The sequence below is a fragment of the Macaca mulatta genome, chromosome 11 (genome assembly GCF_049350105.2).
Source record: "Macaca mulatta isolate MMU2019108-1 chromosome 11, T2T-MMU8v2.0, whole genome shotgun sequence".
Lineage (NCBI taxonomy): Eukaryota > Metazoa > Chordata > Mammalia > Primates > Cercopithecidae > Macaca > Macaca mulatta.
The window spans coordinates 38,491,585-38,517,880 of record NC_133416.1 but is presented as its reverse complement, the minus strand read 5'-3'; positions in this window follow the sequence as shown (position 1 = coordinate 38,517,880).

Here is a 26,296-nt window from a genome sequence, read left to right as displayed (position 1 = left end):
CTCAGAAAGCTTCTTTCCAGATTTCATCTGAGGATATTTCCTTTTTCAACATAGACCTCTATGGGCTTCCAAATATCACTTTGCCAATTCCACAAGAACTGTCTTAGCGAAAGGCTTCTTGAGGGGAAAGCTCTAACTCTGTAAGATGATTTCACAGAACACAAAGAAGTTTCTCAGAGAGCTTCTTTCTCTTTGTTATCGGAGGATATTTCCTTTGGCCCTATAGTCTTCAAAGGGATCCGAAATATCTCTTCTCAGATTCCACAGAAAAAAGGCTAGCAAAGAAATCCACGAAACACAGATGTAACTCTGTGAGATGAATTCACAGAACACTAAGCAGTTTCTCAGAAAGCTTCTTTCCAGATTTCATCTGAGGATATTTCCTTTTTCACCATAGCCGTCTAAGAGCTTCCAAATATCGCTTTGCCAATTCCACAAGAACTGTCTTAGCGAAAGGCTTCTTGAGGGGAAAGCTGTAACTCTGTGAGATGATTTCACAGAACACAAAGAAGTTTCTCGGAAAGCTTCTTTCTCCTTGTTATCGGAGGATATTTCCTTTGGCCCTATAGTCTTCAAAGGGATCCGAAAAATCTGTTCTCAGATTCCACAGAAATAAGGCTAGCAAAGAGATCTACGAAACACAGATGTAACTCTGTGAGATGAATTCACAGAACACTAAACAGTTTCTCAGAAAGCTTCTTTCCAGATTTCCTCTGAGGATATTTCCTTTTTCACCATAGCCCTCTATGGGCTTCCAAATATCACTTTGCCAATTCCACAAAAACTGTCCTAGCGAAAGGCTTCTTGAGGGGAAGGCTGTAACTCTGTGAGATGATTTCACAGAACACAAAGAAGTTTCTCAGAAAGCTTCTTTCTCTTTGTTATCGGAGGATATTTCCTTTGGCCCTATAGTCTTCAAAGGGATCCGAAATATGTGTTGTCCGATTCGACAGAAATAAAGCTAGCAAAGAGATCCACGAAATACAGATGTAACTGTGTGAGTGGAAGTCACACATCATAGAGCAGTTTCTCAGAAAGCTTCTTTCCAGATTTCATCTGAGGATATTTCCCTTTTCACCATAGCCCTATAGGGGCTTCCAAATATCACTTTTCAAATTCCACAAGAACTGTCTTAGCGAAAGGCTTCTTGAGGGGAAAGCTGTAACTCTGTGAGTTGATTTCACAGAACAGAAAGAAGTTTCTCAGAAAGCTTCTTTCTCTATGTTATCGGAGGATATTTCCTGTGGCCCTATAATCTTCAAAGGGATCCGAAATATCTGTTCTCAGATTCCACAGAAAGAAGGCTAGCAAAGAGATCCACGAAATACAGATGTAACTCTGTGAGTGGAAGTGACACATCACAGAGCAGTTTCTCAGAAAGCTTCTTTCCAGATTTCATCTGAGGATATTTCCTTTTTCACCATAGACCTCTTTGGGCTTCCAAATATCACTTTGCCAATTCCACCAGAACTATGTTAGCGAAAGGCTTCTTGAGGGGAAAGCTGTAACTCTGTGAGATGATTTCACAGAACACAAAGAAGTTTCTCAGAAAGCTTCTTTCTCTTTGTTATCGGAGGATATTTCCTTTGGGCCTATAGTCTTCAAAGGGATCCGAAATATCTGCTCTCAGATTCCACAGAAATAAGGCTAGCAAAGAGATCCACGATATACAGATGTAACTCTGTGAGTGGAAGTCACACATCACAGAGCAGTTTCTCAGAAAGCTACTTTCCACATTTCATCTGAGGATATTGCCTTTTTCACCATAGCCCTCAAGGGGCTTCTAAATATCACTTTTCCAATTCCACAAGAACTGTCTTAGCGAAAGGCTTCTTGAGGGGAAAGCTGTAACTCTGTGAGATGATTTCACAGAACACAAAGAAGTTTCTCAGAAAGCTTCTTTCTCTTTGTTATCGGAGGATATTTCCTGTGGCCCTATAGTCTTCAAAGGGATCCGAAATATCTGTTCTCAGACTCCACAGAAATAAGGCTAGCAAAGAGATCTACGAAACACAGATGTAACTCTGTGAGATGAATTCACAGAACACTAAGCAGTTTCTCTGAAAGCCTCTCTCCAGATTTCCTCTGAGGATATTTCCTTTTTCACCGTAGCCCTCTGTGGGCTTCCAAATATCACTTTGCCAATTCCACAAGAACTGTCTTAGCGAAAGGCTTCTTGAGGGAAAGCTGTAACTCTGTGAGATGATTTCACAGAACACAAAGTAGTTGCACAGAAAGCTTTTTTTCTCTTTGTTATCGGAGGATATTTCCTTTGGCCCTATAGTCTTCAAAGGGATCCGAAATATCTGTTCTCAGATTCCACAGAAAGAAGGCTAGCAAAGAGATCCACGAAATACAGATGTAACTCTTGAGTGGAAGTGACACATCACAGAGCAGTTTCTCAGAAAGCTTCTTTCCAGATTTCCTCTTAGGATATTTCCTTTTTCACGATAGCCCTCTATGGGCTTCCAAATATCACTTTGCCTATTCCACAAAAACTGTCTTAGCGAAAGGCTTCTTGAGGGGAAAGCTGTAACTCTGTGAGATGATTTCACAGAACACAAAGAAGTTTCTCAGAAAGCTTCTTTCTCTTTGTTATCGGAGGATATTTCCTTGGGGCCTATAGTCTTCAAAGGGATCCGAAATATCTGTTCTCAGATTCCACAGAAATAAGGCTACTAAAGAGATCTACGAAACACAGATGTAACTCTGTGAGATGAATTCACAGAACACTAAGCAATTTCTCAGAAAGCTTCTTTCCAGATTTCCTCTGAGGATATTTCCTTTTTCACCATAGCCCTCTATGGGCTTCCAAATATGACTTTGCCAATTCCACAAGAACTGTCCTAGCGAAAGGCTTCTTGAGGGGAAAGCTGTAACTCTGTGAGATGATTTCACAGAACACAAAGAAGTTTCTCAGAAAGCTTCTTTCTCTTTGTTATCGGAGGATATTTCCTTTGGCCCTATAGTCTTCAAAGGGATCCGAAATATCAGTTCTCAGATTAAACAGAAATAAGGCTAGCAAAGAGATCCAGGAAATACAGATGAAACTCTGTGAGTGGAAAACACACATCACAGAGCAGTTTCTCAGAAAGCTTCTTTCCAGATTTCATCTGAGGATATTTCCTTTTTCACCTTAGCCCTCTATGGGCTTCCAAATATCACTTTGCCAATTCCACAAGAACTGTCTTAGCGAAAGGCTTCTTGAGGGGAAAGCTGTAACTCTGTGAGATGATTTCACAGAACACAAAGAAGTTTCTCAGAAAGCTTCTTTCTCTTTGTTATCGGAGGATATTTCCTTTGGCCCTGTAGTCTTCAAAGGGATTCGAAATATCTGTTCTCAGATTCCACAGAAATAAGGCTAGCAAAGAGATCTACGAAACACAGATGCAACTCTGTGAGATGAATTCACAGAACACTAAGCAGTTTCTCAGAAAGCTTCTTTCCAGATTTCATCTGTGCATATTTCCTTTTTCACCATAGCCCTAACTGGGCTTCCAAATATCACGTTGCCAATTCCACAAGAACTGTCTTAGCGAAAGGCTTCTTGAGGGGAAAGCTGTAACTCTGTGAGATGATTTCACTGAACACGAAGAAGTTTCTCAGAAAGCTTCTTTCTCTTTGTTATCGGAGGATATTTCCTTTGGCCCTATAGTCTTCAAAGGGATCCGAAATATCTGTTCTCAGATTCCACAGAAATAAGGCTAGCAAAGAGATCTACGAAACACAGATGTAACTCTGTGAGATGAATTCACAGAACCCTAAGCAGTTTCTCACTAAGCTTCTTTCCAGATTTCATCTGAGGATATTTCCTTTTTCACCATAGCCCTCTAGGGGATTCCAAATATCACTTTGCCAATTCCACAAGAACTGTCTTAGCGGAAGGTTCCTTGAGGGGAAAGGTGTAACTCTGTGAGATGATTTCACAAACACAAAGAAGTTTCTCAGAAAGCTTCTTTCTCTTTGTTATCGGAGGATATTTCCTTTGGCCCTATAGTCTTCAAAGGGATCCGAAATATCTGTTCTCAGATTCCACAGAAATAAGGCTAGCAAAGAGATCTACGAAACACAGATGTAACTCCGCGAGATGAATTCACAGAACACTAAGCAGTTTCTAAGAAAGCTTCTTTCCAGATTTCATCTGAGGATAATTCCTTTTCACCATAGTCCTCTATGGGCTTCCAAATATCACTTTGCCAATTCCACAAGAACTGTCTTAGCGAAAGGTTTCTTGAGGGGAAAGCTGTAACTCTGTGAGATGATTTCACAGAACGCAAAGAAGTTTCTCAGAAAGCTTCTTTCTCTTTGTTATCGGGGGATATTTCCTTTGGCCCTATAGTCTTCAAAGGGATCCGAAATATCTGTTCTCAGATTCCACAGAAAGAAGGCTAGCAAAGAGATCTACGAAACACAGATGTAACTCTGTGAGATGAATTCACAGAACACTAAGCAGTTTCTCAGAAAGCTTCTTTCCAGATTTCCTCTGAGGATATTTCCTTTTTCACGATAGCCCTCTATGGCCTTCCAAATATCACTTTGCCAATTCCACAAGAACTGTCTTAGCGAAAGCTTCTTGAGGGGAAAGCTGTAACTCTGTGAGATGATTTCACAGAACACAAAGAAGTTTCTCAGAAAGCTTCTTTCTCTTTGTAATCGGAGGATATTTCCTTTCTCCCTACAGTCTTCAAAGGGATCCGAAATATCTGTTCTCAGATTACACAGAAATAAGGCTAGCAAAGAGATCTACGAAACACAGATGCAACTCTGTGAGATGAATTCACAGAACACTAAGCAGTTTCTCAGAAAGCTTCTTTCCAGATTTCATCTGAGGATATTTCCTTTTCACCATAGCCCTCTAAGGACTTCCAAATATCACTTTGCCAATTCCACAAGAACTTTCTTAGCGAAAGGCTTCTTGAGGGGAAACCTGTAACTCTGTGAGATGATTTCACAGAACACAAAGTAGTTTCTCTGAAAGCTTTTTTCTCTTTGTTATCGGAGGATATTTCCTTTGGCCCTATAGTCTTCAAAGTGATCCGAAATATCTGTTCTCAGATTCCACAGAAAGAAGGCTAGCAAAGAGATCCACGAAATACAGATGTAACTCTGTGAGTGGAAGTGACACATCACAGAGCAGTTTCTCAGAAAGCTTCTTTCCAGATTTCATCTGAGGATATTTCCTTTTTCACCATAGCCCTCTATGGGCTTCCAAATATCAATTTGCCAATTCCACAAGAACTGTCTTAGCGAAAGGCTTCTAGAGGGGAAAGCTGTAACTCTGTGAGATGATTTCACAGAACACAAAGAAGCTTCTCAGAAAGCTTCTTTCTCTTTGTTATCGGAGGATATTTCCTTTGGCCCTATAGTCTTCAAAGGGATCCGAAATATCTGTTCTCAGATTCCACAGAAATAAGGCTAGCAAAGAGATCTAAGAAACACAAATGCAATTCTGTGAGATGAATTCACAGAAGACTAAGCAGTTTCTCAGAAAGCTTCTTTCCAGATTTCATCTGAGGATATTTCCTTTTCACCATAGCCCTCTAAGGGCTTCCAAATATCACTTTCCCAATTCCACAGGAACTGTTATAGCGAAAGTCTTCTTGACGGGAAAGCTGTAACTCTGTGAGATGATTTCACAGAACACAAAGAAGTTTCTCAGAGAGCTTATTTCTCTTTGTTATCAGAGGATATTTCCTTTGGGCCTATAGTCTTCAAAGGGATCCGAAATATCTGCTCTCAGATTCCACAGAAAGAAGGCTAGCAAAGAGATCCACGAAATACAGATGTAACTCTGTGAATGGAAGTCACACATCACAGAGCAGTTTCTCAGAAAGCTTCTTTCCAGATTTCCTCTGAGGATATTTCCTTTTTCACCATAGCCCTCTAAGGGCTTCCAAATATCACTTTGCCAATTCCACAAGAACTGTCTTAGCGAAAGGCTTCTTGAGAAGAAAGCTGTAACTCTGTGAGATGATTTCACAGAACACAAAGAAGTTTCTCAGAAAGCTCCTTTCTCTTTGTTTTCGGAGCATATTTCCTTTGGCCCTACAGTCTTCAAAGGGATCCGAAATATCTGTTCTCAGATTCCACAGAAATAAGGCTAGCAAAGAGATCCACGAAATACAGATGTAACACTGTGAGTGGAAATCACACATCACAGAGCAGTTTCTCAGAAAGCTTCTTTCCAGATTTCATCTGAGGATATCTCCTTTTTCACCATAGCCCTCTATGGACTTCCAAATATGACGTTCCCAATTCCACAAGAACTGTCTTAGCGAAAGGTTTCTTGAGGGGAAAACTGTAACTCTGTGAGATGATTTCACAGAACACAAAGAAGTTTTTCAGAAAGCTTCTTTCTCTTTGTTATCGGAGAATATTTCCTATGGGCCTATAGTCTTCAAAGGGATCCGAAATATCTGTTCTCAGATTCCACAGAAAGAAGGCTAGCAAAGAGATCCACGAAATACAGATGTAACTCTTTGAGTGGAAATCACACTTCACAGAGCAGTTTCTCAGAAAGCTTCTTTCCAGATTTCATCTGAGGATATTTCCTTTTTCAACATATCCCTCTATGGGCTACCAAATATCACTTTTCCAATTCCACAAGAACTGTCTTAGCGAAAGGCTTCTTGAGGGGAAAGCTGTAACTCTGTGAGATGATTTCACAGAACACAAAGAAGTTTCTCAGAAAGCTTCTTTCTCTTTGTTATCGGAGGATATTTCCTTTGGCCCTATAGTCTTCAAAGGGATCCGAAATATCTGTTCTCAGATTCCACAGAAAGAAGGCTAGCAAAGAGATCTACGAAACACAGATGCAACTCTGTGAGATGAATTCACAGAACACTAAACAGTTTCTCAGAAAGCTTCTTTCCAGATTTCATCTATGGATATTTCCTTTTCACCATAAACCTCTATGGGTTTCCAAATATCACTTTAACAATTCCACAAGAACTGTCTTAGCGAAAGGCTTCTTGAGGGGAAACCTGTAACTCTGTGAGATGATTTCACAGAACACAAAGAAGTTTCTCAGAAAGCTTTTTTCCTTTGTTATCGGAGGATATTTCCTTTGGCCCTATAGTCTTCAAAGGGATCCGAAATATCTGTTCTCAGATTCCACATAAAGAATGCTAGCAAAGAGATCCACCAAATACAGATGTAACTCTGTGAGTGGAAGGGACACATCACAGAGCAGTTTCTCAGAAAGCTTCTTCCCAGATTTCATCTGAGGATATTTCCTTTTTCACCATAGCCCTCTATGGGCTTCAAATATCACTTTGCCAATTCCACAAGAACTGTGTTAGCAAAAGGCTTCTTAGGGGAAAGCTGTAACTCTGTGAGATGGTTTCACAGAACACAAAGAAGTTTCTCAGAAAGCTTCTTTCTCTTTGTTATCGGAGGATATTTCCTTTGGCCCTATAGTCTTCAAAGGGATCCGAAATATCTGTTCTCAGATTCCACAGAAATAAGGCTAGCAAAGAGATCTACGAAACACAGATGTAACTCTGTGAGATGAATTCACAGAAGACTAAGCAGTTTCTCAGAAAGCTTCTTTCCAGATTTCATCTGAGGATATTTCCTTTTTCACCATAGCCCTCAATGGGCTTCCAAATATCACGTTGCCAATTCCACAAGAACTGTCTTAGCGAAAGGCTTCTTGAGGGGAAAGCTGTAACTCTGTGAGATGATTTCACTGAACACATCGAAGTTTCTCAGAAAGCTTCTTTCTCTTTGTTATCGGAGGATATTTCCTTTGGCCCTGTAGACTTCAAAGGGATCCGAAATATCTGTTCTCAGATTCCACAGAAATAAGGCTAGCAAAGAGATCTACGAAAGACAGATGTAACTCTGTGAGATGAATTCACAGAACACAAAGCAGTTTCTCAGAAAGCTTCTTTCCAGATTTCATCTGAGGATATTTCCTTTTCACCATAGCCCTCTAAGGGCTTCCAAATATCACTTTGCCAATTCCACAAGAACTGTCATAGCGAAAGGCTTCTTGAGGGGAAAGCTGTAAATCTGTGAGATGATTTCACAGAACACAAAGAAGTTTCTCAGAAAGCTTCTTTCTCTTTGTTATCGGAGGATATTTCCTTTGGCCCTATAGTCTTCAAAGGGATCCGAAATATCTGTTCTCAGATTCCACAGAGAGAAGGCTAGCAAAGAGATCCACGAAATACAGATGTAACTCTGTGAGTGCAAATCACACATCACAGAGCAGTTTCTCAGAAAGCTTCTTTCCAGATTTCATCTGAGGATATTTCCTTTTTCAACATAGCCCTCTATGGGCTTCCATATATCACTTTTCCAATTCCACAAGAACTGTCTTAGCGAAAGGCTTCTTCTGGGCAAAGCTTTAACTCTGTGAGATGATTTCACAGAACACAAAGAAGTTTCTCAGAAAGCTTCTTTCTCTTTGTTATAGGAGGATATTTCCTTTGGCCCTATAGTCTTCAAAAGGATCCGAAATATCTGTTCTCAGATTACACAGAAATAAGGCTAGCAAAGAGATCTACGAAACACAGATGCAACTCTGTGAGATGAATTCACAGAACACTAAGCAGTTTCTCAGAAAGCTTCTTTCCAGATTTCATCTGAGGATATTTCCTTTTCACCATAGCCCTCTATGGGCTTCCAAATATCACTTTGCCAATTCCACAAGAACTGTCTTAGCGAAAGGCTTCTTGAGGGGAAACCTGTAACTCTGTGAGATGATTTCACAGAACACAAAGTAGTTTCTCTGAAAGCTTTTTTCTCTTTGTTATCGGAGGATATTTCCTTTGGCCCTATAGTCTTCAAAGGGATCCGAAATATCTGTTCTCAGATTCCACAGAAAGAAGGCTAGCAAAGAGATCCACGAAATACAGATGTAACTCTGTGAGTGGAAGTGACACATCACAGAGCAGTTTCTCAGAAAGCTTCTTTCCAGATTTCATCTGAGGATTTTTCCTTTTTCACCATAGCCCTCTATGGGCTTCCAAATATCAATTTGCCAATTCCACAAGAACTGTCTTAGCGAAAGGCTTCTAGAGGGGAAAGCTGTAACTCTGTGAGATGATTTCACAGAACACAAAGAAGCTTCTCAGAAAGCTTCTTTCTCTTTGTTATCGGAGGATATTTCCTTTGGCCCTATAATCTTCAAAGGGATCCGAAATATCTGTTCTCAGATTCCACAGAAATAAGGCTAGCAAAGAGATCTACGAAACACAGATGCAATTCTGTGAGATGAATTCACAGAACACTAAGCAGTTTCTCAGAAAGCTTCTTTCCAGATTTCATCTGAGGATATTTCCTTTTCACCATAAACCTCTATGGGTTTCCAAATATCAATTTGCCAATTCCACAAGAACTGTCTTAGCGAAAGGCTTCTTGAGGGGAAACCTGTAACTCTGTGAGATGATTTCACAGAACACAAAGAAGTTTCTCAGAAAGCTTCTTTCTCTTTGTTATCGGAGGATATTTCCTGTGGCCCTATAGTGTTCAAAGGGATCCGAAATATCTGTTCTCAGATTCCACAGAAATAAGGCTAGCAAAGAGATCTACGAAACACAGATGTAACTCCGTGAGATGAATTCACACAACACTAAGCAGTTTCTCAGAAAGCTTCTTTCCAGATTTCATCTGAGGATAATTCCTTTTCACCATAGCCCTCTATGGGCTTCCAAATATCACTTTGCCAATTCCCCAAGAACTGTCTTAGCGAAAGGCTTCTTGAGGGGAAAGCTGTAACTCTGTGAGATGATTTCACAGAACACAAAGAAGTTTCTCAGAGAGCTTCTTTCTCTTTGTTATCGGAGGATATTTCCTTTGGCCCTATAGTCTTCAAAGGGATCCGAAATATCTGATCTCAGATTCCACAGAAATAAGGGTAGCAAAGAGATCTACGAAACACAGATGTAACTCTGTGAGATGAATTCACAGAACACTAAGCAGTTTCTTAGAAAGCTTCTTTCCAGATTTCATCTGAGGATATTTCCTTTTTCACCATAGCCCTCCATGGCTTCAAATATCACTTTGCCAATTCTCAAGAACTGTCTTAGCGAAAGGCTTCTTGAGGGGAAAGCTGTAACTCTGTGAGATGATTTCACAGAACACAAAGAAGTTTCTCAGAAAGCTTTTTTCCTTTGTTATCGGAGGATATTTCCTTTGGCCCTATACTCTTCAAAGGGATCCGAAATATCTGTTCTCAGATTCCACATAAAGAATGCTAGCAAAGAGATCCACCAAATACAGATGTAACTCTGTGAGTGGAAGGGACACATCACAGAGCAGTTTCTCAGAAAGCTTCTTCCCAGATTTCATCTGAGGATATTTCCTTTTTCACCATAGCCCTCTATGGGCTTCAAATATCACTTTGCCAATTCCACAAGAACTGTGTTAGCAAAAGGCTTCTTAGGGGAAAGCTGTAACTCTGTGAGATGGTTTCACAGAACACAAAGAAGTTTCTCAGAAAGCTTCTTTCTCTTTGTTATCGGAGGATATTTCCTTTGGCCCTATAGTCTTCAAAGGGATCCGAAATATCTGTTCTCAGATTCCACAGAAATAAGGCTAGCAAAGAGATCTACGAAACACAGATGTAACTCTGTGAGATGAATTCACAGAAGACTAAGCAGTTTCTCAGAAAGCTTCTTTCCAGATTTCATCTGAGGATATTTCCTTTTTCACCATAGCCCTCAATGGGCTTCCAAATATCACGTTGCCAATTCCACAAGAACTGTCTTAGCGAAAGGCTTCTTGAGGGGAAAGCTGTAACTCTGTGAGATGATTTCACTGAACACATCGAAGTTTCTCAGAAAGCTTCTTTCTCTTTGTTATCGGAGGATATTTCCTTTGGCCCTGTAGACTTCAAAGGGATCCGAAATATCTGTTCTCAGATTCCACAGAAATAAGGCTAGCAAAGAGATCTACGAAACACAGATGTAACTCTGTGAGATGAATTCACAGAACACAAAGCAGTTTCTCAGAAAGCTTCTTTCCAGATTTCATCTGAGGATATTTCCTTTTCACCATAGCCCTCTAAGGGCTTCCAAATATCACTTTGCCAATTCCACAAGAACTGTCATAGCGAAAGGCTTCTTGAGGGGAAAGCTGTAAATCTGTGAGATGATTTCACAGAACACAAAGAAGTTTCTCAGAAAGCTTCTTTCTCTTTGTTATCGGAGGATATTTCCTTTGGCCCTATAGTCTTCAAAGGGATCCGAAATATCTGTTCTCAGATTCCACAGAGAGAAGGCTAGCAAAGAGATCCACGAAATACAGATGTAACTCTGTGAGTGCAAATCACACATCACAGAGCAGTTTCTCAGAAAGCTTCTTTCCAGATTTCATCTGAGGATATTTCCTTTTTCAACATAGCCCTCTATGGGCTTCCAAATATCACTTTTCCAATTCCACAAGAACTGTCTTAGCGAAAGGCTTCTTCTGGGCAAAGCTTTAACTCTGTGAGATGATTTCACAGAACACAAAGAAGTTTCTCAGAAAGCTTCTTTCTCTTTGTTATAGGAGGATATTTCCTTTGGCCCTATAGTCTTCAAAAGGATCCGAAATATCTGTTCTCAGATTACACAGAAATAAGGCTAGCAAAGAGATCTACGAAACACAGATGCAACTCTGTGAGATGAATTCACAGAACACTAAGCAGTTTCTCAGAAAGCTTCTTTCCAGATTTCATCTGAGGATATTTCCTTTTCACCATAGCCCTCTATGGGCTTCCAAATATCACTTTGCCAATTCCACAAGAACTGTCTTAGCGAAAGGCTTCTTGAGGGGAAACCTGTAACTCTGTGAGATGATTTCACAGAACACAAAGTAGTTTCTCTGAAAGCTTTTTTCTCTTTGTTATCGGAGGATATTTCCTTTGGCCCTATAGTCTTCAAAGGGATCCGAAATATCTGTTCTCAGATTCCACAGAAAGAAGGCTAGCAAAGAGATCCACGAAATACAGATGTAACTCTGTGAGTGGAAGTGACACATCACAGAGCAGTTTCTCAGAAAGCTTCTTTCCAGATTTCATCTGAGGATTTTTCCTTTTTCACCATAGCCCTCTATGGGCTTCCAAATATCAATTTGCCAATTCCACAAGAACTGTCTTAGCGAAAGGCTTCTAGAGGGGAAAGCTGTAACTCTGTGAGATGATTTCACAGAACACAAAGAAGCTTCTCAGAAAGCTTCTTTCTCTTTGTTATCGGAGGATATTTCCTTTGGCCCTATAATCTTCAAAGGGATCCGAAATATCTGTTCTCAGATTCCACAGAAATAAGGCTAGCAAAGAGATCTACGAAACACAGATGCAATTCTGTGAGATGAATTCACAGAACACTAAGCAGTTTCTCAGAAAGCTTCTTTCCAGATTTCATCTGAGGATATTTCCTTTTCACCATAAACCTCTATGGGTTTCCAAATATCAATTTGCCAATTCCACAAGAACTGTCTTAGCGAAAGGCTTCTTGAGGGGAAACCTGTAACTCTGTGAGATGATTTCACAGAACACAAAGAAGTTTCTCAGAAAGCTTCTTTCTCTTTGTTATCGGAGGATATTTCCTGTGGCCCTATAGTGTTCAAAGGGATCCGAAATATCTGTTCTCAGATTCCACAGAAATAAGGCTAGCAAAGAGATCTACGAAACACAGATGTAACTCCGTGAGATGAATTCACACAACACTAAGCAGTTTCTCAGAAAGCTTCTTTCCAGATTTCATCTGAGGATAATTCCTTTTCACCATAGCCCTCTATGGGCTTCCAAATATCACTTTGCCAATTCCACAAGAACTGTCTTAGCGAAAGGCTTCTTGAGGGGAAAGCTGTAACTCTGTGAGATGATTTCACAGAACACAAAGAAGTTTCTCAGAGAGCTTCTTTCTCTTTGTTATCGGAGGATATTTCCTTTGGCCCTATAGTCTTCAAAGGGATCCGAAATATCTGATCTCAGATTCCACAGAAATAAGGGTAGCAAAGAGATCTACGAAACACAGATGTAACTCTGTGAGATGAATTCACAGAACACTAAGCAGTTTCTTAGAAAGCTTCTTTCCAGATTTCATCTGAGGATATTTCCTTTTTCACCATAGCCCTCCATGGCTTCAAATATCACTTTGCCAATTCTCAAGAACTGTCTTAGCGAAAGGCTTCTTGAGGGGAAAGCTGTAACTCTGTGAGATGATTTCACAGAACACAAAGAAGTTTCTCAGAAAGCTTTTTTCCTTTGTTATCGGAGGATATTTCCTTTGGCCCTATACTCTTCAAAGGGATCCGAAATATCTGTTCTCAGATTCCACATAAAGAATGCTAGCAAAGAGATCCACCAAATACAGATGTAACTCTGTGAGTGGAAGGGACACATCACAGAGCAGTTTCTCAGAAAGCTTCTTCCCAGATTTCATCTGAGGATATTTCCTTTTTCACCATAGCCCTCTATGGGCTTCAAATATCACTTTGCCAATTCCACAAGAACTGTGTTAGCAAAAGGCTTCTTAGGGGAAAGCTGTAACTCTGTGAGATGGTTTCACAGAACACAAAGAAGTTTCTCAGAAAGCTTCTTTCTCTTTGTTATCGGAGGATATTTCCTTTGGCCCTATAGTCTTCAAAGGGATCCGAAATATCTGTTCTCAGATTCCACAGAAATAAGGCTAGCAAAGAGATCTACGAAACACAGATGTAACTCTGTGAGATGAATTCACAGAAGACTAAGCAGTTTCTCAGAAAGCTTCTTTCCAGATTTCATCTGAGGATATTTCCTTTTTCACCATAGCCCTCAATGGGCTTCCAAATATCACGTTGCCAATTCCACAAGAACTGTCTTAGCGAAAGGCTTCTTGAGGGGAAAGCTGTAACTCTGTGAGATGATTTCACTGAACACATCGAAGTTTCTCAGAAAGCTTCTTTCTCTTTGTTATCGGAGGATATTTCCTTTGGCCCTGTAGACTTCAAAGGGATCCGAAATATCTGTTCTCAGATTCCACAGAAATAAGGCTAGCAAAGAGATCTACGAAACACAGATGTAACTCTGTGAGATGAATTCACAGAACACAAAGCAGTTTCTCAGAAAGCTTCTTTCCAGATTTCATCTGAGGATATTTCCTTTTCACCATAGCCCTCTAAGGGCTTCCAAATATCACTTTGCCAATTCCACAAGAACTGTCATAGCGAAAGGCTTCTTGAGGGGAAAGCTGTAAATCTGTGAGATGATTTCACAGAACAAAAAGAAGTTTCTCAGAAAGCTTCTTTCTCTTTTTTATCGGAGGATATTTCCTTTGGCCCTATAGTCTTCAAAGGGATCCGAAATATCTGTTCTCAGATTCCACAGAGAGAAGGCTAGCAAAGAGATCCACGAAATACAGATGTAACTCTGTGAGTGCAAATCACACATCACAGAGCAGTTTCTCAGAAAGCTTCTTTCCAGATTTCATCTGAGGATATTTCCTTTTTCAACATAGCCCTCTATGGGCTTCCAAATATCACTTTTCCAATTCCACAAGAACTGTCTTAGCGAAAGTCTTCTTCTGGGCAAAGCTGTAACTCTGTGAGATGATTTCACAGAACACAAAGAAGCTTCTCAGAAAGCTTCTTTCTCTTTGTTATCGGAGGATATTTCCTTTGGCCCTATAATCTTCAAAGGGATCCGAAATATCTGTTCTCAGATTCCACAGAAATAAGGCTAGCAAAGAGATCTACGAAACACAGATGCAATTCTGTGAGATGAATTCACAGAACACTATGCAGTTTCTCAGAAAGCTTCTTTCCAGGTTTCATCTGAGGATATTTCCTTTTCACCATAAACCTCTATGGGTTTCCAAATATCAATTTGCCAATTCCACAAGAACTGTCTTAGCGAAAGGCTTCTTGAGGGGAAACCTGTAACTCTGTGAGATGATTTCACAGAACACAAAGAAGTTTCTCAGAAAGCTTCTTTCTCTTTGTTATCGGAGGATATTTCCTGTGGCCCTATAGTGTTCAAAGGGATCCGAAATATCTGTTCTCAGATTCCACAGAAATAAGGCTAGCAAAGAGATCTACGAAACACAGATGTAACTCCGTGAGATGAATTCACACAACACTAAGCAGTTTCTCAGAAAGCTTCTTTCCAGATTTCATCTGAGGATAATTCCTTTTCACCATAGCCCTCTATGGGCTTCCAAATATCACTTTGCCAATTCCACAAGAACTGTCTTAGCGAAAGGCTTCTTGAGGGGAAAGCTGTAACTCTGTGAGATGATTTCACAGAACACAAAGAAGTTTCTCAGAGAGCTTCTTTCTCTTTGTTATCGGAGGATATTTCCTTTGGCCCTATAGTCTTCAAAGGGATCCGAAATATCTGATCTCAGATTCCACAGAAATAAGGGTAGCAAAGAGATCTACGAAACACAGATGTAACTCTGTGAGATGAATTCACAGAACACTAAGCAGTTTCTTAGAAAGCTTCTTTCCAGATTTCATCTGAGGATATTTCCTTTTTCACCATAGCCCTCCATGGCTTCCAAATATCACTTTGCCAATTCCACAAGAACTGTCTTAGCGAAACGCTTCTTGAGGGGAAAGCTGTAACTCTGTGAGATTATTTCACAGAACACAAAGAAGTTTCTCAGAAAGCTTCTTTCTCTTTGTTATCGGAGGATATTTCCTTTGGCCCTACAGTCTTCAAAGGGATCCGAATTATCTGTTCTCAGATTCCACAGAAATAAGGCTAGCAAAGAGATCTACGAAACTCAGATGCAACTCTTTGAGATGAATTCACTGAACACTAAGCAGTTTCTCAGAAAGCTTCTTTCCAGATTTCCTCTGAGGATATTTCCTTTTTCACCATAGCCCTCAATGGGCTTACAAATATCACGTTGCCAATTCCACAAGAACTGTCTTAGCGAAAGGCTCCTTGAGGGGAAAGCTGTAACTCTGTGAGATGATTTCACAGAACACAAAGAAGTTTCTCAGAAAGCTTCTTTCTCTTTGTTATCGGATGATATTTCCATTGGCCCTACAGTCTTCAAAGGGATCCGAAATATCTGTTCTCAGATTCCACAGAAATAAGGCTAGCAAAGAGATCTACGAAACACAGATGCAACTCTGTGAGATGAATTAAGAGAACACTAAGCAGTTTCTCAGAAAGCTTCTTTCCAGATTTCCTCTGAGGATATTTCCTTTTTCACCGTAGCCCTCAATGGGCTTCCAAATATCACGTTGCCAATTCCACAAGAACTGTCTTAGCGAAAGGATTCTTGAGGGGAAAGCTGTAACTCTGTGAGATGATTTCACAGAACACAAAGAAGTTTCTCAGAAAGCTTCTTTCTCTTTGTTATCGGAGGATATTTCCTTTGGCCCTATAGTCTTCAAAGGGATCCGAAATATCTGTTCTCAGATTCCACAGAAATAAGGCTAGAATGAGATCCACGAAATACAGATGTAACTCTGTGAGTGGAAGTCACACATCACAGAGCAGTTTCTCAGAAAGCTTCTTCCCATATTTCATCTGAGGATATTTCCTTTTTCACAAAAGCCCTCTATGGGCTTCCAAATATCACTTTTCCAATTCCACAAGAACTGTCTTAGCGAAAGGCTTCTTCAGGGGAAAGCTGTAACTCTGTGAGATGATTTCACAGAACACAAAGAAGTTTCTCAGAAAGCTTCTTTCTCTTTGTTATCGGAGGATATTTCCTTTGGCCCTACAGTCTTCAAAGGGATCCGAAATATCTGTTCTCAGATTCCACAGCAATAAGGCTAGCAAAGAGATCTACGAAACACAGATGCAATTCTGTGAGATGAATTCACAGAACACTAAGCAGTTTCTCAGAAAGCTTCTTTCCAGATTTCATCTGAGGATATTTCCTTCACCATAGCCCTCTATGCGCTTCCAAATATCACTTTGCCAATTCCACAAGAACTGTCTTAGCGAAAGACTTCTTGAGGGGAGAGCTGTAACTCTGTGAGATGATTTCACAGAACACAAACTAGTTTCTCAGAAAGCTTTTTTCTCTTTGTTATCGGAGGATATTTCCTTTGGCTCTATATTCTTCAAAGGGATCCGAAATATCTGTTCTCAGATTCCACAGAAAGAAGGCTAGCAAAGAGATCCACGAAATACAGATGTAACTCTGTGAGTGGAAGTGACACATCACAGAGCAGTTTCTCAGAAAGCTTCTTTCCAGATTTCATCTGAGGATATTTCCTTTTTCAACATAGCCCTCTATGGGCTTCCAAATATCACATTGCCAATTCCACAAGAACTGTCTTAGCGAAAGGCTTCTTGAGGGGAAAGCTGTAACTCTGTGAGATGATTTCACTGAACACAAAGATGTTTCTCAGAAAGCTTCTTTCCCTTTGTTATCGGAGGATATTTCCTTTGGCCTATAGTATTCAAAGGGATCCGAAATATCTGTTCTCAGATTCCACCGAAATAAGGCTAGCAAAGAGATCTACGAAACACAGATGCAACTCTGTGAGATGAATTCACAGAACACTAAGCAGTTTCTCAGAAAGCTTCTTTCCAGATTTCATCTGAGGATATTTCCTTTTTCACCATAGCCATCAATGCGCTTCCAAATATCACGTTGCCAATTCCACAAGAACTGTCATAGCGAAAGGCTTCTTGAGGGGAAAGCTGTAACTCTGTGAGATGATTTCACAGAGCACAAAGAAGTTTCTCAGAAAGCTTCTTTCTCTTTGTTATCGGAGGATATTTCCTTTGGCCCTATAGTCTACAAAGGGATCCGAAATATCTGTTCTCAGATTCCTCAGAAATAAGGCTAGCAAAGAGATCTACGAAACACAGATGTAACTCTGTGAGATGAATTCACAGAACACTAAGCAGTTTCTCAGAAAGCTTCTTTCCAAATTTCATCTGCGGATATTTCCTTTTCACCATAGCCCTCTACGGGGTTCCAAATATCACGTTGCCAATTCCAGAAGAACTGTCTTAGCGAAAGGCTTCTTGAGGGGAAAGCTGTAACTCTGTGAGATGATTTCACAGAACACAAAGAAGTTTCTCAGAAAGCTTCTTTCTCTTTGTTATCGGAGGATATTTCCTTTGGCCCTATAGTCTTCAAAGGGATCCAAAATATCTGTTCTCAGATTCCACAGAAATAAGGCTAGCAAAGAGATCCACGAAATACAGATGTAACTCTGTGAGTGGAAGTCACACATCACAGAGCAGTTTCTCAGAAAGCTTCTTTCCAGATTTCATCTGAGGATATTTCCTTTTTCACCATAGCCCTCTATGGGCTTCCAAATATGACTTTGCCAATTCCACAAGAACTGTCTTAGCGAAAGGCTTCTTGAGGGGAAAGCTGTAACTCTGTGAGATGATTTCACAGAACACAAAGAAGTTTCTCAGAAAGCTTCTTTCTCTTTGTTATCGGAGGATATTTCCTGTGGCCCTATAGTCTTCAAAGGGATCCGAAATATCTGTTCTCAGATTCCACAGAAATAAGGCTAGCAAAGAGATCTACTAAACACAGATGTAACTCCGTGAGATGAATTCACAGAACACTAAGCAGTTTCTCCTAAAGCTTCTTTCCAGATTTCATCTGAGGATAATTCCTTTTCAGCATTGCCCTCTATGGGCTTCCAAATATCATTTTGCCAATTCCACAAGAACTGTCTTAGCGAAAGGCTTCTTGAGGGGAAAGCTGTAACTCTGTGAGATGATTTCACAGAACACAAAGAAGTTTCTCAGAAAGCTTCTTTCTCTTTGTTATCGGAGGATATTTCCTTTGGCCCTACAGTCTTCAAAGGGATCAGAAATATCTGTTCTCATATTCCACAGAAATAAGGCTAGCAAAGAGATCTACGAAACACAGACGCAACTCTGTGAGTGGAAATCACACATCACAGAGCAGTTTCTCAGAAAGTTTCTTTCCAGATTTCATCTGAGGATATTTCCTTTTTCACCATAGCCCTCTATGGGCTTCCAAATATCACTTTGCCAATTCCACAAGAACTGTCTTAGCGAAAGGCTTCTTGAGGGGAAAGCTGTAACTCTGTGAGATGATTTCACAGAACACAAAGAAGTTTCTCAGAAAGCTTCTTTCTCTTTGTTATCGGAGGATATTTCCTTTGGCCCTGCAGTCTTCAAAGGGATCCGAAATATCTGTTCTCAGATTCCACAGAAATAAGGCTAGCAAAGAGATCTACGAAACACAGATGCAACTCTGTGAGATGAATTCACAGAACACTAAGCAGTTTCTCAGAAAGCTTCTTTCCAGATTTCATCTGTGCATATTTCCTTTTTCACCATAGCCCTCACTGGGCTTCCAAATATCAATTTGCCAATTCCACAAGAACTGTCTTAGCGAAAGGCTTCTTGAGGGGAAAGCTGTAACTCTGTGAGATGATTTCACTGAACACGAAGAAGTTTCTCAGAAAGCTTCTTTCTCTTTGTTATCGGAGGATATTTCCTTTGGCCCTATAGTCTTCCAAGGGATCCGAAATATCTGTTCTCAGATTCCACAGAAATAAGGCTAGCAAAGAGATCTACGAAACACAGATGTAACTCTGTGAGATGAATTCACAGAACCCTAAGCAGTTTCTCACTAAGCTTCTTTCCAGATTTCATCTGAGGATATTTCCTTTTTCACCATAGCCCTCTAGGGGATTCCAAATATCACTTTGCCAATTCCACAAGAACTGTCTTACTGAAAGGTTCCTTGAGGGGAAAGGTGTAACTCTGTGAGATGATTTCACAAACACAAAGAAGTTTCTCAGAAAGCTTCTTTCTCTTTGTTATCGGAGGATATTTCCTTTGGCCCTATAGTCTTCAAAGGATCCGAAATATCTGTTCTCAGATTCCACAGAAATAAGGCTAGCAAAGAGATCTACGAAACACAGATGTAACTCCGTGAGATGAATTCACAGAACACTAAGCAGTTTCTAAGAAAGCTTCTTTCCAGATTTCATCTGAGGATAATTCCTTTTCACCATAGTCCTCTATGGGCTTCCAAATATCACTTTGCCAATTCCACAAGAACTGTCTTAGCGAAAGGCTTCTTGAGGGGAAAGCTGTAACTCTGTGAGATGATTTCACAGAACGCAAAGAAGTTTCTCAGAAAGATTCTTTCTCTTTGTTATCGGAGGATATTTCCATTGGCCCTATAGTCTTCAAAGGGATCCGAAATATCAGTTCTCAGATTAAACAGAAATAAGGCTAGCAAAGAGATCCAGGAAATACAGATGAAACTCTGTGAGTGGAAATCACACATCACAGAGCAGTTTCTCAGAAAGCTTCTTTCCAGATTTCATCTGAGGATATTTCCTTTTCACCATAGCCCTCTATGGGCTTCCAAATATCACTTTGCCAATTCCACAAGAACTGTCTTAGCGAAAGACTTCTTGAGGGGAGAGCTGTAACTCTGTGAGATGATTTCACAGAACACAAACTAGTTTCTCAGAAAGCTTTTTTCTCTTTGTTATCGGAGGATATTTCCTTTGGCCCTATAGCCTTCAAAGGGATCCGAAATATCTGTTCTCAGATTCCACAGAAATAAGGCTAGCAAAGAGATCTACGAAACACAGATGTAACTCTGTGAGATGAATTCACAGAACACTAAGCAGTTTCTCAGAAAGCTTCTTTCCAGATTTCTTCTGAGGTTATTTCCTTTTTCACCATAGCCCTCTATGGGCTTCCAAATATCACTTTGCCAATTCCACAAGAACTGTCTTAGCGAAAGGCTTCTTGAGGGGAAAGCTGTAACTCTGTGAGTTGATTTCACAGAACACAAAGAAATTTCTCAGAAAGCTTCTTTCTCTTTGTTATCGGAGGGTATTTCCTTTGGCCCTATAGTCTTCAAAGGGATCCAAAATATCTGTTCTCAGATTCCGCAGAAAGAAGGCTAGCAAAGAGATCCACGAAAAACAGATGTAACACTGTGAGTGGAAGTGACACATCCCAGAGCAGTTTATCAGAAAGCTTCTTTCCAGATTTCATCTGAGGATATTTCCTTTTTCACCATAGCCCACTATGGGCTTCCAAATATCACTTTGCCAATTCCATAAGAACCGTCTTAGCGAAAGGCTTCTTGAGGGGAAAGCTGTAACTCTGTGAGATGATTTCACAGAACACAAAGAAGTTTCTCAGAAAGCTTCTTTCTCTTTGTTATCGGCGGATATTTCCTTTGGCCCTATAGTCTTCAATGGGATCCGAAATATCTGTTCTCAGATTCCACAGAAAAAAGGCTAGCAAAGAGATCCACGAAACACAGATGTAACTCTGTGAGATGAATTAACAGAACACTAAGCGGTTTCTCAAAAAGCTTCTTTCCAGATTTCATCTGAGGATATTTCCTTTTTCAACATAGCCCTCTATGGGCTTCCAAATATCACTTTTCCATTCCACAAGAAGTGTCTTAGCGAAAGGCTTCTTCAGGGCAAAGCTGTAACTCTGTGAGATGATTTCACAGAACACAAAGAAGTTTCTCAGAAAGCTTCTTTCTCTTTGTTATCGGAGGATATTTCCTTTGGCCCTATAGTCTTCAAAGGGATCCGAAATATCTGTTCTCTGATTCCACAGAAATAAGGCTAGTAAAGAGTTCTAGGAAACACAGATGCAACTCTGTGAGATGAATTCACAGAACACTAAGCAGTTTCTCAGAAAGCTTCTTTCCAGATTTCATCTGAGGATATTTCCTTTTCACCATAGCCCTCTATGGTCTTCCAAATATCACTTTGCCAATTCCACAAGAACTGTCTTAGCGAAAGGCTTCTTGAGGGGAAAGCTGTAACTCTGTGAGATGATTTCACAGAACAGAAAGTAGTTTCTCAGAAAGCTTTTTTCTCTTTGTTATCGGAGGATATTTCCTTTGGCCCTATAGTCTTCCAAGGGATCCGAAATATCTGTTCTCAGATTCCACAGAAAGAAGGCTAGCAAAGAGATCTACGAAACACAGATGTAACTCTGTGAGATGAATTGACAGAACACTAAGCAGTTTCTCAGAAAGCTTCTTTCCAGATTTCTTCTGAGGATATTTCCTTTTCACCATAGCCCTCTAAGGGCTTCCAAATATCACTTTGCCAATTCCACAAGAACTATCATAGCGAAAGGCTTCTTGAGAGGAAAGCTATAACTATGTGAGATGATTTCACAGAACACAAGGAAGTTTCTCAGAAAGCTTCTTTCTCTTTGTTATCGGAGGATAATTCCTTTGGCCCTATAGTCTTCAAAGGGATCCGAAATATCTGTTCTCACATTCCACAGAAATAAGGCTAGGAAAGAGATCTACGAAACACAGATGTAACTCTGTGAGATGAAGTCACAGAACACAAAGTAGTTTCTCAGAAAGCTTCTTTCCAGATTTCATCTAAGGATAATTTCTTTTTCACCATAGCCCTCAATGGGCTTCCAAATATCACGTTGCCAATTCCCCAAGAACTGTCTGAGCGAAAGGCTTCTTGAGGGGAAAGCTGTAACTCTGTTAGATGATTTCACTGAACACAAAGAAGTTTCTCAGAACGCTTCGTTCTCTTTGTTATCGGACGATATTTCCTTTGGCCCTATAGTCTTCAAAGGGATCCGAAATATCTGTTCTCAGATTCCACAAAAATAAGGCTAGCAAAAGATCCACGAAATACAGATGTAACTCTGTGAGTGGAAGTCACACATCACAGAGCAGTTTCTCAGAAAGCTTCTTTCCAGATTTCATCTGAGGATATTTCCTTTTTCACCATAGCCGTTTAAGAGCTTCCAAATATGACTTTGCCAATTCCACAAGAACTGTCTTAGCGAAAGGCTTCTTGAGGGGAAAGCTGTAACTCTGTGAGATGATTTCACTTAACACAAAGAAGTTTCTCAGAAAGCTTCTTTCTTTTTGTTATCGGAGGCTATTTCCTTTGGCACTATAGTCTTCAAAGGGATCCGAAATATCTGTTCACAGATTCCACAGAAATAAGGCTAGCAAAGAGATCTACGAAACACAGATGTAACTCTCTGAGATGAATTCACAGAACACTAAGCAATTTCTCAGAAAGCTTCTTTCCAGATTTCATCTGAGGATATTTCCTTTTTCACCATAGCCCTCTATGGGCTTCCAAATATCACTTTGCCAATTCCACAAGAACTGTCTTAGCGAAAGGCTTCTTGAGGGGAAAGCTGTAACTCTGTGAGATGATTTCACAGAACACAAAGAAATTTCTCAGAAAGCTTCTTTCTCTTTGTTATCGGAGGATATTTCCTTTGGCCCTATAGTCTTCAAAGGGATCCGAAATATCTGTTCTCAGATTCCACAGAAATAAGGCTAGCAAAGAGATCCACAAAATACAGATGTAACTCTGTGAGTGGAAATCACACATCACAGAGCAGTTTCTCAGAAAGCTTCTTTCCAGATTTCATCTGAGGATATTTCCTTTTTCACCATAGCCCTCTATGGGCTTCCAAATATCACTTTTCCAATTCCACAAGAAGTGTCTTAGCAAAAGGCTTCTTCAGGGCAAAGCTGTAACTCTGTGAGATGATTTCACAGAACACAAAGAAGTTTCTCAGAAAGCTTCTTTGTCTTTGTTATCGGAGGATATTTCCTTTGGCCCTATAGTCTTCAAAGGGATCCGAAATATCTGTTCTCAGATTCCACAGAAATAAGGCTAGCAAAGAGATCCACGAAATACAGATGAAGTTCTGTGAGTGTAAGTGACACATCACAGAGCAGTTTCTCAGAAACCTTCTTTTCAGATTTCAATTGAGGATATTTCCTTTTTCACCATAGCCCTCTATGGGCTTCCAAATATCACTTTTCCAATTCCACAAGAACTGTGTTAGGGAAAGGCTTCTTGAGGGGAAAGCTGTAACTCTGTGAGATGATTTCACAGAACACAAAGAAGTTTCTCAGAAAGCTTCTTTCTCTTTGTTATCGGAGGATATTTCCTTTGGCCCTATAGCCTTCAAAGGGATCCGAAATATGTGTTCTCAGATTCCACAGAAATAAGGCTAGCAAAGAGATCTACGAAACACAGATGTAACTCTGTGAGATGAATTCACAGAACACTAAGCAGTTTCTCAGAAAGCTTCTTTCCAGATTTCCTCTGAGGATATTTCCTTTTTCACCATAGCCCTCTATGGGCTTCCAAATATCACTTTGCCAATTCCACAAGAACTGTCTTAGCGAAAGGCTTCTTGAGGGGAAAGCTGTAACTCTGTGAGTTGATTTCACAGAACACAAAGAAGTTTCTCAGAAAGCTTCTTTCTCTTTGTTATCGGAGGGTATTTCCTTTGGCCCTATAGTCTTCAAAGGGATCCGAAATATCTGTTCTCAGATTCCGCAGAAAGAAAGCTGGCAAAGAGATCCACGAAAAACAGATGTAACTCTGTGAGTGGAAGTGACACATCCCAGAGCAGTTTCTCAGAAAACTTCTTTCCAGATTTCATCTGAGGATATTTCCTTTTTCACCATAGCCCACTATGGGCTTCCAAATATCACTTTGCCAATTCCACAAGAACTGTCTTAGCGAAAGGCTTCTTTAGGGGAAAGCTGTAACTCTGTGAGATGATTTCACAGAACACAAAGAAGTTTCTCAGAAAGCTTCTTTCTCTTTGTTATCGGCGGATATTTCCTTTGGCCCTATAGTCTTCAAAGGGATCCGAAATATCTGTTCTCAGATTCCACAGAAATAAGGCTAGCAAAGAGATCCACGAAACACAGATGTAACTCTGTGAGATGAATTAACAGAACACTAAGCGGTTTCTCAAAAAGCTTCTTTCCAGATTTCATCTGAGGATATTTCCTTTTTCAACATAGCCCTCTATGGGCTTCCAAATATCACTTTTCCAATTCCACAAGAAGTGTCTTAGCGAAAGGCTTCTTCAGGGCAAAGCTGTAACTCTGTGAGATGATTTCACAGAACACAAAGAAGTTTCTCAGAAAGCTTCTTTCTCTTTGTTATTGGAGGATATTTCCTTTGGCCCTATAGTCTTCAAAGGGATCCGAAATATCTGTTCTCAGATTCCACAGAAATAAGGCTAGTAAAGAGTTTTAAGAAACACAGATGCATCTCTGTGAGATGAATTCACAGAACACTAAGCAGTTTCTCAGAAAGCTTCTTTCCAGATTTCATCTGAGGATATTTCCTTTTCACCATAGCCCTCTATGGTCTTCCAAATATCACTTTGCCAATTCCACAAGAACTGTCTTAGCGAAAGGCTTCTTGAGGGGAAAGCTGTAACTCTGTGAGATGATTTCACAGAACACAAAGAAGTTTCTCAGAAAGCTTCTTTCTCTTTGTTATCGGCGGATATTTCCTTTGGCCCTATAGTCTTCAATGGGATCCGAAATATCTGTTCTCAGATTCCACAGAAATAAGGCTAGCAAAGAGATCTACGAAACACAGATGTAACTCTGTGAGATGAATTCACAGAACACTAAGCAGTTTCTCAGAAAGCTTCTTTCCAGATTTCCTCTGAGGATATTTCCTTTTTCACCATAGCCCTCTATGGGCTTCCAAATATCACTTTGCCAATTCCACAAGAACTGTCTTAGCGAAAGGCTTCTTGAGGGGAAAGCTGTAACTCTGTGAGTTTATTTCACAGAACACAAAGAAGTTTCTCAGAAAGCTTCTTTCTCTTTGTTATCGGAGGGTATTTCCTTTGGCCCTATAGTCTTCAAAGGGATCCGAAATATCTGTTCTCAGATTCCGCAGAAAGAAAGCTGGCAAAGAGATCCACGAAAAACAGATGTAACTCTGTGAGTGGAAGTGACACATCCCAGAGCAGTTTCTCAGAAAACTTCTTTCCAGATTTCATCTGAGGATATTTCCTTTTTCACCATAGCCCACTATGGGCTTCCAAATATCACTTTGCCAATTCCACAAGAACTGTCTTAGCGAAAGGCTTCTTTAGGGGAAAGCTGTAACTCTGTGAGATGATTTCACAGAACACAAAGAAGTTTCTCAGAAAGCTTCTTTCTCTTTGTTATCGGCGGATATTTCCTTTGGCCCTATAGTCTTCAAAGGGATCCGAAATATCTGTTCTCAGATTCCACAGAAATAAGGCTAGCAAAGAGATCCACGAAACACAGATGTAACTCTGTGAGATGAATTAACAGAACACTAAGCGGTTTCTCAAAAAGCTTCTTTCCAGATTTCATCTGAGGATATTTCCTTTTTCAACATAGCCCTCTATGGGCTTCCAAATATCACTTTTCCAATTCCACAAGAAGTGTCTTAGCGAAAGGCTTCTTCAGGGCAAAGCTGTAACTCTGTGAGATGATTTCACAGAACACAAAGAAGTTTCTCAGAAAGCTTCTTTCTCTTTGTTATTGGAGGATATTTCCTTTGGCCCTATAGTCTTCAAAGGGATCCGAAATATCTGTTCTCAGATTCCACAGAAATAAGGCTA